Source organism: Acomys minous, assembly GCF_964271855.1.
Source record: "Acomys minous genome assembly, chromosome: 8".
In the NCBI taxonomy this organism is placed as follows: Eukaryota; Metazoa; Chordata; class Mammalia; order Rodentia; family Muridae; genus Acomys; species Acomys minous.
The window spans coordinates 35,838,715-35,851,465 of NC_140489.1; positions in this window are offsets into that span (position 1 = coordinate 35,838,715).

The window sequence follows — 12,751 nt, forward strand, 5'->3', positions numbered from 1 at the left end:
GGAGGAGTTTATACTGCATCCTATGGACAGAAGAAAAATCATTTCACAATCCCGAACACAGGAGTGACACAATGTAGCTTCAAAAGCAAATCATAATGGTTCTTTCTCACTGATTTAAAAGCAAAAACTATGTGCCTGTTAGTCCTTAGGACTGCCACATTAGCGCTTGGTGGAGAAAGATGTTTTCATCTTACAAAGCTTCCCCGGGGTGGGGGTGGGGAGTGCAAAGACCTACCTTACAGAGTGTAAGAATCTTGGTGTGCTGGTTTCATATTTTAAAAAATAAGGAAGTCTACTTTGATTATGACTTATTCCTGCATCTTGAAGGCCACCCACCGGTGAATCACTTCTGCCATGAGAAGCCAACTTTCAATAACCCCCTGATTTTCAGCAAGATTGAGACCGTAACAGAGTACGGAGACTTTTAAATTTGGATCAAATGCATTTTGCAATTATGATATAGATACAAGTCTTTAGGGTCAGGGAGTGAAATGTGGTGGTTTGAATAAGAATGCCGCCCCCATAGACTTATAGATTTGAATGCTTGGTCACCAGGGAGTGGCACTATTAGAAGGTGTGGCCTTGGTGGAGGAAGTATGTCACTGGGGGCGGGCTTTAAGGTGTCCAATGCTCAAGCCAGGCCCAGTGTCTCTCTCTTCCTGCTGCTTGCCAACCCAGATGCAGAACTCTCATCTCCTTCTCCAGCACCATGTTTGCCTGTATGCTGCCATGCTTCCCACCATGGTGATAATGAACTAAACTTCCGAATTGTAAGCCAGCCAATTAAACATCTTCCTTTATAAGAGCTGCCATGGTCTTGATGTCTCTTCAAGGAACAGAAACCTTAACTAAGACATCCCCTTATCTTTTCTAGAACCATTGAAAAACTATTTTATACATGAGGAAGCAGAGTGTTTTCTGTTGCTGTGATGCAATGCTCTGACAAAAAGCAGCCTATGGGGAGAAAGTTTATTTAGGTTACAGTTCCTGAGGCAGAGAGTGCATTGTAGCAGGGAAGACACGACAACAGACAAGACAGGCGCAGTAGCAGGAGTGGGCAGCTGGCTGATAACAGGTCATCTGCACACAAGGACCAGAGGAAGAATAGCCTTAAAGCCCATGGTCAGTGAGTATGACCCACAGCAAGGCTCATCTCCCAAGGGCTCCATCACCTCCCTGAGCAGCCCCACTAGGTGGGGCCAAGCGTTCAAACACCATCCCATAGGGGGCACATCTCAGGTTCAGACCACAGCACAGAAGTACAGTTAACATGGGAAATGCCCTCCCCTCCCCCCCCACCCCTGCCGCCAAATATACACATTTACAGCTGGACCAACACCTGAGAGGTTAGTGACAGGCGAGGCACTTAACCCTGATGCTACCTGGCCGGTTCCTTGCTACAGAGAGGCAGTTCCTTGTCCAGCAACATCCAACCTTGGGGAGTTTTAGAATCTCATACTAGATCAACTGATCCGGAATCTAAATTTTAGCTTGGATTCTTCAGGTGATTGACATGGGAGCTAGTGATCAGATGGACTGACCAAGTCCACACGATTGCTCTGGGCCGGGAGTGATGAACTGGAAATCAATGACCCTACCGAAGGAAAAGTACTGTTCTAGCTCTACTTGACTAGCAATTGCCAAAGTGTCGGCCTCACCCCAAGGCAGGCATGTGTTCACATTTTAATAGCAAGGAAGGAATAAAGACGTAAAAAGCCAATACTGCATAGGGAATTGCTGTGTTAGCTTACAAAAGATATTTGCAAGTTGTATTTGGACTAGCAGCTGCCAGTTTGAGCTGTCTCACAGCCTAGAGTTGTATGGAGGAGGGAAAGCCACCTTTCCCTTGAGTAATTTTTAGTTATGTGTCAAAGTCACTCAAGCAGTAAGGATTTGAGGCCATGGTAGGAGTGAGGGGACAAAGGCATCTATCTGCATGTAGAATCCTTCTTTCCTTCCTTTCTTCCTTCCTTCCTTTCTTTCCTACTTTCTTTCTTAATCTCTTTAACAGCCTGATCCCAGCCCCCTCCTTCCAGTACCACTCTCACGCCCTTCCCTCATTCCCTCATCTCCCTCTCAGAGAAGGGGAGTCCCCCAAGGTGTATCAACCCACCCTGGTACCTCACGTTGCAGCAAGACTAAATGTATCCTCTCCCACTGGGGACTGACAAGGCAGCCCACCTCGGGGAAAGAGATCCGGTGGTAGGCAACAGTGTCAGAGGCAGCCCCTATTCCCATTGTTAGAGACCCCATATGTTGACCACGCTGCATATCTGCTACATATGGGTAGGGGGTCTAGGTCCAGTCCATGCATGCTGTTTGGTTGGTGGTTCAGTCTCTGTGAACCCCCATGGGCTCATATTAGTTGACTCTGCAGGTCTTCTTGTGGTGTCCTTGACCCCTCTGGCTCCCTCAATCCTTTCCCCACCTCTTCCATAAGTCTCCCAGAGCTCCACTTAGTGTTTGGCTGTGGGTCTCTGCATCTGTTTCCATCCGCTGCTGGATGAAGCCTCTCAGAAGACAGCTATGCTAGGCTCCTGTCTGCCAGCATAGCAGAGTGTCATAAAAAATGGCAGGGGCTGGCTCTCTCCCATGGGGTGGGTCTCAAGCTGGGCCAGTCATTGGTTTGCTAGTCCCTCAACCCTACTGCATCTTTACCGCTACACTTCTTGTAAGCAAGAAAAATTTTGGGTCAAATGTTTTATAGGGTAGGGTTGGTGTCCCCCTCCCTCCAACGGAAGTCCCACCTGGCTACAGGAGGTGGCACATTCAGGCTCCTTCACCCCCAGTGCTAGACGTTTCAGATAGGGTCATCCCCACAGGCTTCCGGGAGCCTCCCCTGTCCCAGAGATGCACCCCCCCCCAGAAATTTTTGTTCTCTCTCGGTCCTCCCTACCACTCCTTCCCTGTTTTCTGCCCACCTGGTCCCCACCCCCATTACCCTCCCCACCTCCATGTAAAATTCTTAACACTGCCTATCCTACATGTATCACAACCAGATACCTCAAAATCCAGTGGACTGTCTTTGATCTCTGATTGGGGGTTGAGGCCCAAACTGTCCGGAGCCAGCCCAGGGTCATTCAAGGCTAAAAGAATCTACTGGCTGAGGCAAAATTCTGATGCCCCATTCCAAAGCTAAACTTCCTCATTTCAGCCTCTGCATAACCTCCTCCTTTCGACCTCTGCATAACCTCCTCCTTTCGACCTCTGCATAACCTCCTCCTTTCGACCTCTGCGGATGTTGTTTAGCAGACTTCCTCCTTTTACCCCCTGCAGATGTTGTTTAGCCAGGTTGGCTCAGGACTTTCCAAGAGATAGTTAGCTAAAATAAGATAGGAATTGTTTCAAGATGAACCACAGGATGTTCCCCTGCTGAGATCACCTGGAGGCATTCTCAGACCCCTCCCCTACTGCTTGGCTCCTGCTTCCACCCTATATAAGCTCTTGCTTTCGATTCAATAAACAGACCTTGATAGGAGTTCTACTTGGTCTCGTCTCCTTCTTTCTCGTCCCATCTTTTCAGGTATGGCTCCCCTCGCGACCCCGTAATTACTGGTCCTGCTGGACGGGACACCAAACCATAGATAATATGTCTGGGACTTTATGGTGGAAGTACCAGAGAGCCTGTCAAAAAAAACTGGAGACCGTCTGCTCATATCTTCCTTTCAGTATGCAGCCGAAGTTGTCCTTAAACTCATGCTGTTCTTGCCCCCCAAGCTCTGGAGTGCTGGGATTAAAAGTATGCACCATCACGCCCAGAAAGTGGGACCCACTTCCATACCATTTCACTGGAATAATCCTAAAGAGAGCCTTATAAAGCAGCATATAAAAATAGATGTTTTCATCCTTTAACTGCCATGAGACTCGAAGCAAGAAGTATAGGTTTTGTTTGCCGGCTAGATGCTTTGAGTGCTGATATGTATGCTATTTGGAAATATCAGCCTAATGGAAATGTGAAAAACGAACTGGAAAGGGGAGAGCCTGAAGGCCAATCTGCAGACGATTTTCACAGTTCCAAAGAGAGATGATGAGGTCAGCAGCAATGTCATTGGCAGGGCTACAAAGAGGAAGATGTTGCTTCAGACATTACCCATGAGTACATGACTTTCATCCACAGCTTTCCCTGAAACATAGCTCTTAGTCCAACCATCCTCTGGACCTCACCGTTCATATATGTTCAACAGCCACACGAAACTTAGTATGCTCAAAGCTGAAAGCTGCCAGGAGGCTGACCTTGACCTTAAAGAAGATAAATGTCCACCATAAACATTGAAAGCAACATGTGGATGTTGGTTGATAACATCTGTTTGCAGTTTTGAGTACTCTTCTGGGCCAGTAAAGTAACTTCTTTGTAAAACTGTTAATTTTTTCTGTAAGACACACACACACACACACACCTTAATTCCTACAGTCAGGAGGCAGAGGCAGGCAGATCTCTATGACTTTAAGGCCAGACTGGTCTACAGAGAGAGTTCCAAGACAGTTAGGGCTACAGAGAGGTCCTGTCTCCAAAATAATTAAATAATAAAAAAATGTCTCATTCCTTTCCTATCCCATGTTTTCTGTGCTGTTCAATAAATACAGCAGAAAGCCCTTTGTTAGGGACAGACAGACACCAAATACACTTAACAGAACGAGGACAGAACACAGGCAAGTGGAAAACATGGGGAAGGAAGTGAAGAATTCAAACTTGGGTTAGCTCCTGGTCTAACTGACTCCAGTGCGGCACTGACACAGTGTGAACAGCTACATTTTCAGAGCAGGCACGTGCCTATGGCACTCTCTCTCCTGTGGTCTTGTTTGACACCCTTCCTGGGTGCCTTTGCCAAGACTTTGTTACTGAGGGTTTTCTGGAGACTGGTTTCTTTATTCTGACTCGGCGTTTGCTCATTCTTAGTCCTTCCTTTTACGTGCTTCTGACCCATAAGTCAATAGACACATTAGAAGTCTTTTATTTAGGGCCCCTCGGCAGTAAGACAAAGTTCCCCCATCTGTGCTTCCATTTGACTCTGCCACTCTGGAAATGGAACCCTGGAGAGCCAATGTCTTCCTTTTTTTGCACCCAGCCTGCCCCGCAGCAAGAAATACACCAGAGGGGTTTTGATGGTTCCTTTCCATTTGGCTTGCTGTCCTAATTGACCTCATCATCACTTGGCAGCTTGTCCCGTGTCTGTTTGTGTCCTCTGTCTTGTAAGTAGGGGTAACAACAGTCTACTTGAACTTGTTACTTGTCTGGTTATTGTGATGAACTCCTGATGGGAACAAATGAAAGAAGGGAGGGTTTATTTGGGTGCAGGATTTATCACGGCGGGGAAGGGATGGTGAGGCAGCTTCCTGGTGACAGGAGCATGCAGCAGAGATACTTCCACGGTGGCCAGAGTGCGAGCCTGGAGCCAGTACACCCCTTCTGGGTGCCACCTCCTAAAGCTGTCACAGCCTTTCAGGGTAGTGGTACTGCCTATGGCTGTGTGTTCAAACACAGGAGCCTGTGAGGGATTTTCCAGATCCAACACCACCATCCAGATTCCCTCTTTCTGTGCCGCTGAGCTCTTGACTGTGAGCTTTTATTACATATCCCACATATTCTACTTTTTCTTTTTATTTAAGCAAGATTCTAGCATTTTATGAAAATCAGAATGAATAATCAAGATGCATATGCATCACTTTTGACAATTCACTGACAGCCATAAAATGAAATGAATGCTTTTCCTTTCTGCACATGCAGAATAATTTGGCTAATTTCAGACAGATGGAGTCTGATTATGAACTGGCTAGGTGCTCTCTAGACTCAGGACTCCAGGTAATGACCTACTTCATAAATTTAAATTATACTGGAGAGACTCTTTGTCCTGTGGTGGTTTAATTATTTTCTTGGAAGACATTACACTTTTTTTTTTTTACTCAGGAAGCCTAATGAATTCTACCATTAATCTTTCCTCTGAAGTCAGACATGATGACTCCCCATCTAGATTGGTGAGGCATAACTCAGGGCAAGAAAACATCAGGATGGTTTTTTCTTTGCCGAGCCCTTTCCACTTTCACACATACCCAACAGCCACCTGTGGGCCTGAGCAAGGAAGGCAGCAGTCCCCTCACACCCCCACACAAGGTCTTATGTGTATCATGCTGATAGTGTCTGCCTCGCTTCTACTGTTAAGAACTCTTGGTTAATACACATCCAGTGGGGCTGGAGAGATGGCTCAGTGGTTAAGAGCACTGTCTGCTCTTCCAAAGGTCCAGAGTTCAATTCCCAGCACCCACATGGCAGCTCACAACTGTCTGTAACTCCAAGATCTGACACCCTCACACCAATGCACATAAATTAAATAAAAACATTTTAAAAAAAAAATACACATCCAGTGTATGTTCCATACTGACATTTGAATTCTCATTCTGTAATATAGTTTCCCTACGGGTGAGCCAATGCCTTCTGGAACAAGTAAAGCTTCCTGTGCCAATCAGTTGGTACCAAGATGGGCCATGCACACCGCCCAGGCTCCTGTTTCAGCTCAGCCTCTAAGGGCACAGTTTCACACACTCCGCGATCCCGCCCATGTTCGTGAAGAGCAGCCTTGTTCCCAGCTAACACCAGGCGCCCTTTCCCTTACACTGCAAGGCAAACCACACAAGTTTTTATTACCCATTCAAGTCCTTAATACCTGTACAAATTTCAGTTGTGTTTAATATGCTAAATGCAGAACATCAGAAGGAGAAAGAGCTAGGGTTTTTTGGAAATTTAGGCTCCATTCTTGATAAAAGTTTATGCCCTTGAGTGACTTAACTTCCTTAAAGCGTCTGTTTCTTTGTGTGTAAGCTGATCACTCAACATGACTGCCTCATCAGGTTGTTGGGGTGTTAAATGCAACAACTTGTCTACAGTGCTCAGGACTGTGTCTGGCCTAGGTACAAAATATGCAAGTGTTTATTGTTATTTATATTTTTCAACTTCTTTGTATTTTAGTATTGTTACATTTTCAATTAACTGCCTTTTACGTTTAAAATTATATTAGCGTGAATAAATTGAATAATTAAGGAAATGTCATTGTTGACCACAGTCCGTTTATTTCTAAGTATTTACCATAGCTTCATTTCGTGGAATATGATTGAGCAAGATATAATTGAAGTCATGTGACAGCAATCCTTGAATACTTCTATTAAGAACTACCAGGTCAGGATCAAGATTGTTTTTTAATTTAAAATTGTTGTTGTTGTTGTTGCTGCTGGTGGTGTGTGTGATGTGAAAGTGTGGAACTCAGGTGGTAACTTTGTGGAGTCAGGTTCTCCACCCCACTTTATGTGGATGCCAGCGGCTGAACACAGGTTGTCAAGCCTTGGAGCAAATGTTTTACTTACTGAGTCATCTCACCAACCCCCCAGGACCAAGTGTTTATATTTAGGAAATTCCTGGAGTGTATTCTGATATTTTTACTTTTCTGCTTTAATAATAACCAGCACTAGCATCAGCAAACAAAGACTTAACCTTTGTAAAGGCATAGGCTATGCCTATGACTACTTTTCTTGCTCATGTGACAAAATATCTATAAAAAATTTTAACTTAAACAAGGAAGGCTTTATTTTGGCTCACAGTTTGGGGGTGTAATCCACTACGGCAAGGAAGTCATGGCAGCTCGGCGCGTAAGGCAAAAGCTGTTGTGTAGTCAAGCAGCCGAAAGGGGTGGCTGCTGCTTCTTGGTTCGTTTGCTGTTTGAGCAAAGCCGGGTCCCCGACCGCATGGATGGTGTAGCCCATATCCAGAGTGGGTCCTCAGTCTTCAGTTAAACTTTCTGGATACACTCTTATAAGTATGCCCAGAGGTATGTTTCCATAGTGATTCTCAATCTACCCCTCGTGAACCTGACACCCAGACACACCAGTTTAAATGACAGCATTCTGCCCTCGTCCCCTAACGTTTCATAGTCATTTTATAATTCAGACTGTACTTAGCCCAGCCCTAAAAGTCCCCATAGCCTTTGAAAGTCCCCACATGGTTCAGCAGTCCAAAAACCCACGTTCTCCTATGAGGTTCAAGGCAATCTCTTAACTGTAAGCCACTATAGAATGTTTTAAAGCAATATACTTTAAATATACATTGTTACAGATTAAACCTCCAGACCCAAAATGGATGAATGTGAAGAGAGCAAGGAAAGATCAGATGAAAGTGAGATGAACTCATCAGGGCTGACACTGACTCTTGAAGGTCACACGTATCTAGCATCTGGGGTTGGTGATGACTAGGGGTTTTATAGTTGATTTGTCCTCTGTAACCCATACACCATCTGCTAAATCACTTTTACTTTTTAAAGTACATGGCCATTGTATACTCAACCACAACTAACAGCTTAGAGACTAAAGAAAGACCAAGAAGGGAAAATTGTTTCTTTCAGTTTCTTTGATTTGGCCATGAATCAAATGGGATTTCTCAGCTTGTAATAGCACAGACGGTGCGTGCTTTTATATTTTACATGAGGACATTATCCATCTGAAAAGCATATGCATCGATACTCTTTATCTGTATCTAACTTGAAAATCACATATGGCGTGGCTGGATGAAGAAATGGACTCTGTTACAATGTCTATCATGTCAATCTTTGTGTCCTCCCCACCCCGCCCCGTGATTAAGGGTCAATTTCCTTTAACTCAAATCTGTGAAGTGACGCTGAATCCTACTCTTGACAGCTGTAAGAAAACAGAAAATGAGTTTATATTATTTGTCAAGCTCCCAAAAAAAGCCACATTCACAGAGACAGGCATCTGTGGTGGAAATGGGCTGCTTCCATCAGCAGGAAATTGAACATGAACCCAGAGGTTTCCTTCTATCAGTAAATACTTGGTAAATATCCTTATATCAGCACAGTCTATGCGTGGTTCTGAGAACAGAAACAATTTCCTTACATCTACATAACCTCGATTTAGAAATAAAATGTGAAGTGCATGAAAACTCAGCAGGAGGTAACGATTGGAGAACACAAATGTGTAATTACTCGGAAGAAAGGCCTGGGATCAGAGTTACCAGGCAACCAAGCTCGACAGAACGTCACGTGAAAGTGGGTTGGGAGATAGAATCATCCAATCCCTGAAAGGCCTGGGCATTTCTACTTCTAAGAAGTGGTGGGAACAAACATATTGTAATTTCCTTACGTGTGAACAGAGAAGAGAGGCTAAGGGAAACATCTGTCTACAGATACTGTTTCCTGCTTTCTCCCGACCCTCAATCTCCTCTGACTAAAATCAAATTTATTACTAATCAGCATCCACAGAGTTGCAAACCTTTCTGTTTCAACTCTTGCTTACATCTGAGTAAAACTTCCTAGGTAAGTGTGTGTGTGTGTGTGTTTGTGTGTGTGTGTGTGTGCATGCGTGCGTGCGTGCACATGCCTGCCTGCTCACCACATTCACATTTTCTCTCTCCTGTACTGCATGTGTGAATGAGGGCAGAAGAAAATAGCATTCAGGGAAGCTTAGATGTCTCAGGGTATGGTGCCACCCGTTGCCATAGGGCAGTGGGGAGGCTGAGCCAGCTCCATGTCAAACTGGTCCATATGGCAAGTTTGGGGAAAGACTGAGCTATACAGCAAGACCTTATTTCAGAACACTGGTATATCGTAATCATGTAAGAGGCAAAGCAAATGACAAATATTTAAGGATAAGTATTGCATAGCAACTATTCCCTAGGAACAAGGCAAGTAGAGTAACACGAAGGTAAAACTAAAAGTTAGATACATTAGTAAAATTTAAAAGCACATAGTAACCCAAGGGTTAAAAAGAGTCAAGGCTTTAAAAAACACTCAGAAGAAAATGAAAACAGTGTACATCAAAACTCAAGGCATACAATGGAAGATGTTTCCTCAAGAGAAGTTCTTAGCATTCAATGATTAAAAGAGCATTAATAAGGTAATATTTATTTTTTAAAAATCAAGGAAAAGCCACAAAATCAGAAAGAACAGGAATAAATGAAAGAGAAAAAGGCACACTAGGATTCTTTAAGGTAAAAGTTGATTTTTAAAATAAGTATAGTAGTTTTAATCATGAAAAAAGATGAGGGGCTGGAGAGATGGCTCAGAGGTTAAGAGCACTGCCTGATCTTCCAAAGGTCCTGAGTTCAATTCCCTGCAACCACATGGTAGCTCACAACCATCTATAGTGAGATCTGGCGCCCTCTTCTGGTGTGCAGGCATATGTAAAGGTGAAACGCTGTATACTTAAATAAATAAATCTTTAAATAAAGAAAAAAAGAAGATGAAATAAAAATTACTAACAGTGAGACACACACACACACACACACACACACACACACACACACACATATAGCCCAGATTAAAATGGCAATGAGAATATTATTAATTAAAACCTAGGGAATTTTTTTTTTTTGGAGTGGGGATAGTGAGAAGAGAAAGTACCTTACTATGTAGAACTCGCTGGCCTGGAATTCACTCTGTAGACTAAATTGGCCTCGCCTTGTAGTGATCTTCCTGCCTCTGTGTGGATGTGAGGCATCACACCAGGCTACAGTTATTTTGGATGCTAGAGATACAGCCGAGGGTCCTGCCCATGTTAGGGAAGTGCCCACCACTTCCCTACATCTCCCTTCTTGGTAGTCTTATTTAGGAAACTGCTGAATCCTCTACTCATAGACCTGTACACATGGTTTATCAGCAGGTTTGCATGTTATGTCTACATCTCCATCTGTGATTGTCCCTTGACATACAGCTATTTGAGTTCGGGCTCAGACTTGACAGATGACTAGGATACTCCTCTCTGTAACACTCCAGAATCAGATTAAGTAGCTTGGGGACCTTAAGCCAAATACAGTGGTGGTTAGGCATTGTCTACGGCGATGTGGAATTCTGATCATCTAGTTTGCCATTGCTGGTGCTTTTGGTTACTTCATGGGGATCTTTGAAGTTTAGTGCCATACAACCTCACAGAGCCTTGATGAACGTTCTCTAGGGAGAAGTGTGCTGACATCCAGTGAGTGCTGGTGATTCTGTGTCGCCCGGACTGAGCTTGTCTGTGTTTCCGTGTTTGGGACTGTAGGGTCAAGGCTCTTAGTGATTGGATGACTTTACACCTACAGCTGCTTCCCTGGGTGAACAGCTGTTTTCAGAAGTACTGTCCTGTATTTCGTGGCATATATGGGTGACATATTTTCTTGTACCCCTTAAACACATAAACCATACTGATACTTGATCTCTTCCTAGACCCCCAGGGCTACTCTCAGAGATTACAGAAGGACTTTTCAGAAGTGCCACCTCAGCAATTTTGGGCTGTTTTATACACGCATTTGTATTATGAAATAGCTGAATTCCCTCTTCGTAAAAGAAGACTTCTCACTCACACCTCACACTTGCTAGAAGACTTTCTCAGAAGAGCATCATAGGAAACATAGCCATGTATTCTTCCTTTCACTCAGAACCTTACTTAGCTTAAGTGGTGCTTTTGTTGTGTGTTCTGCATTGTTCTCCAGTCAGGAGAGGTCTTAGATGCTTTCTTCATGTGACTTTGCACCCAGTTCCCTCCCTCCATCCACCGCTGATGTCTATTCTAATTCTCCTTCTGAATGAGAGTCAAGCATCCTCTCTTGAGCCCTCCTGGTTACTTAGCTTCTTTGGGTCTGTGGATTTTAGCATGGTTATCTTGTAACTTACGGATAATATCCTCTTATAAGTGAGTCCATACCATGCCTGTCTTTCTGAGTCTGGATTACCTCACTCAGGATGATCTTTACTAGTTCCATCCATTTGCCTGAAATTTTCATGATTTTCTTGTTTTTAATACGTGGGTAATATTACATTGTGTAAATATACCACATTTTCTTTATCCATTCTTCAGTTGAAAGACATCTAGGTTGTTTCCAGTTTCTAGATATTACAAATAAAGCTGCTATGAACATAGTTGAGCAAGTGTCCTTGTAGAATGTTAGAGAGTCTTTTGGGTATATTCCCAGGAGTGTTGTAGCTAGGTCTTGAGGTAGAACCATTTCCAATTCTTTAAGAAACTGCCAAATTGATTTCCAAAGTGGTTGTACAAGTCTTTTGGAGGAAGATGGGAGAACCAGGCATGAGGAGAGGATGAGGGCTGGGAGACAGAATGGAAATCAGTATAGGGGAGCATCTCTGAGACAAGCCACAGGCCTGGGGCAGAGAAGGCTCCTGGGGGGGGTCTCTGGGGGTGCCCCTTGCTGAAACTCCTAGCAGCGGGGGAATATGGAGCCTGAAGTGGCCACCTCCTGTAACCAGGCAGGACTTCAAGTGGAGGGAGGGGACACTAAACCAACAACAAAACCGTCAACCCACAATTTGTCCTGCCTACAAGGTGTGCAGGGATGAAGATGGAGCAGAGATGGAAGGGATAGCCAACCAATGACTGGTCCAACTTGAGACCCATCTCGTGGGAGAGAGCCAACACTTACCTTATAAAGGTAGAGAGCCACAGTCAAAGATTAACATTAGGAGAAGCTTGGAGAGTCTTGTGAAAGAGTGGGGGGAAGGATTGAGGGAGCCGGAAGGGTCAAGGGTACCACAAGACAACCTACAGAGTCAACTATCTGGGCCCATGAGGATTCACAGAAACTGAACCACCAACCAAAGAACACTCATGGGCTGGACCTAGGTCCCCTACACATATGTAGTAGGTGTGTCGCTTGGTCATCATGTGGGTCCCCTAACAATTTGAGTGGAGGGGATTTTATCTGACTCTGTTGCCTACCTCTGGACCCTTTTCTCCTAGCTGGGCTGTCTTGTCTGGCCTCCGT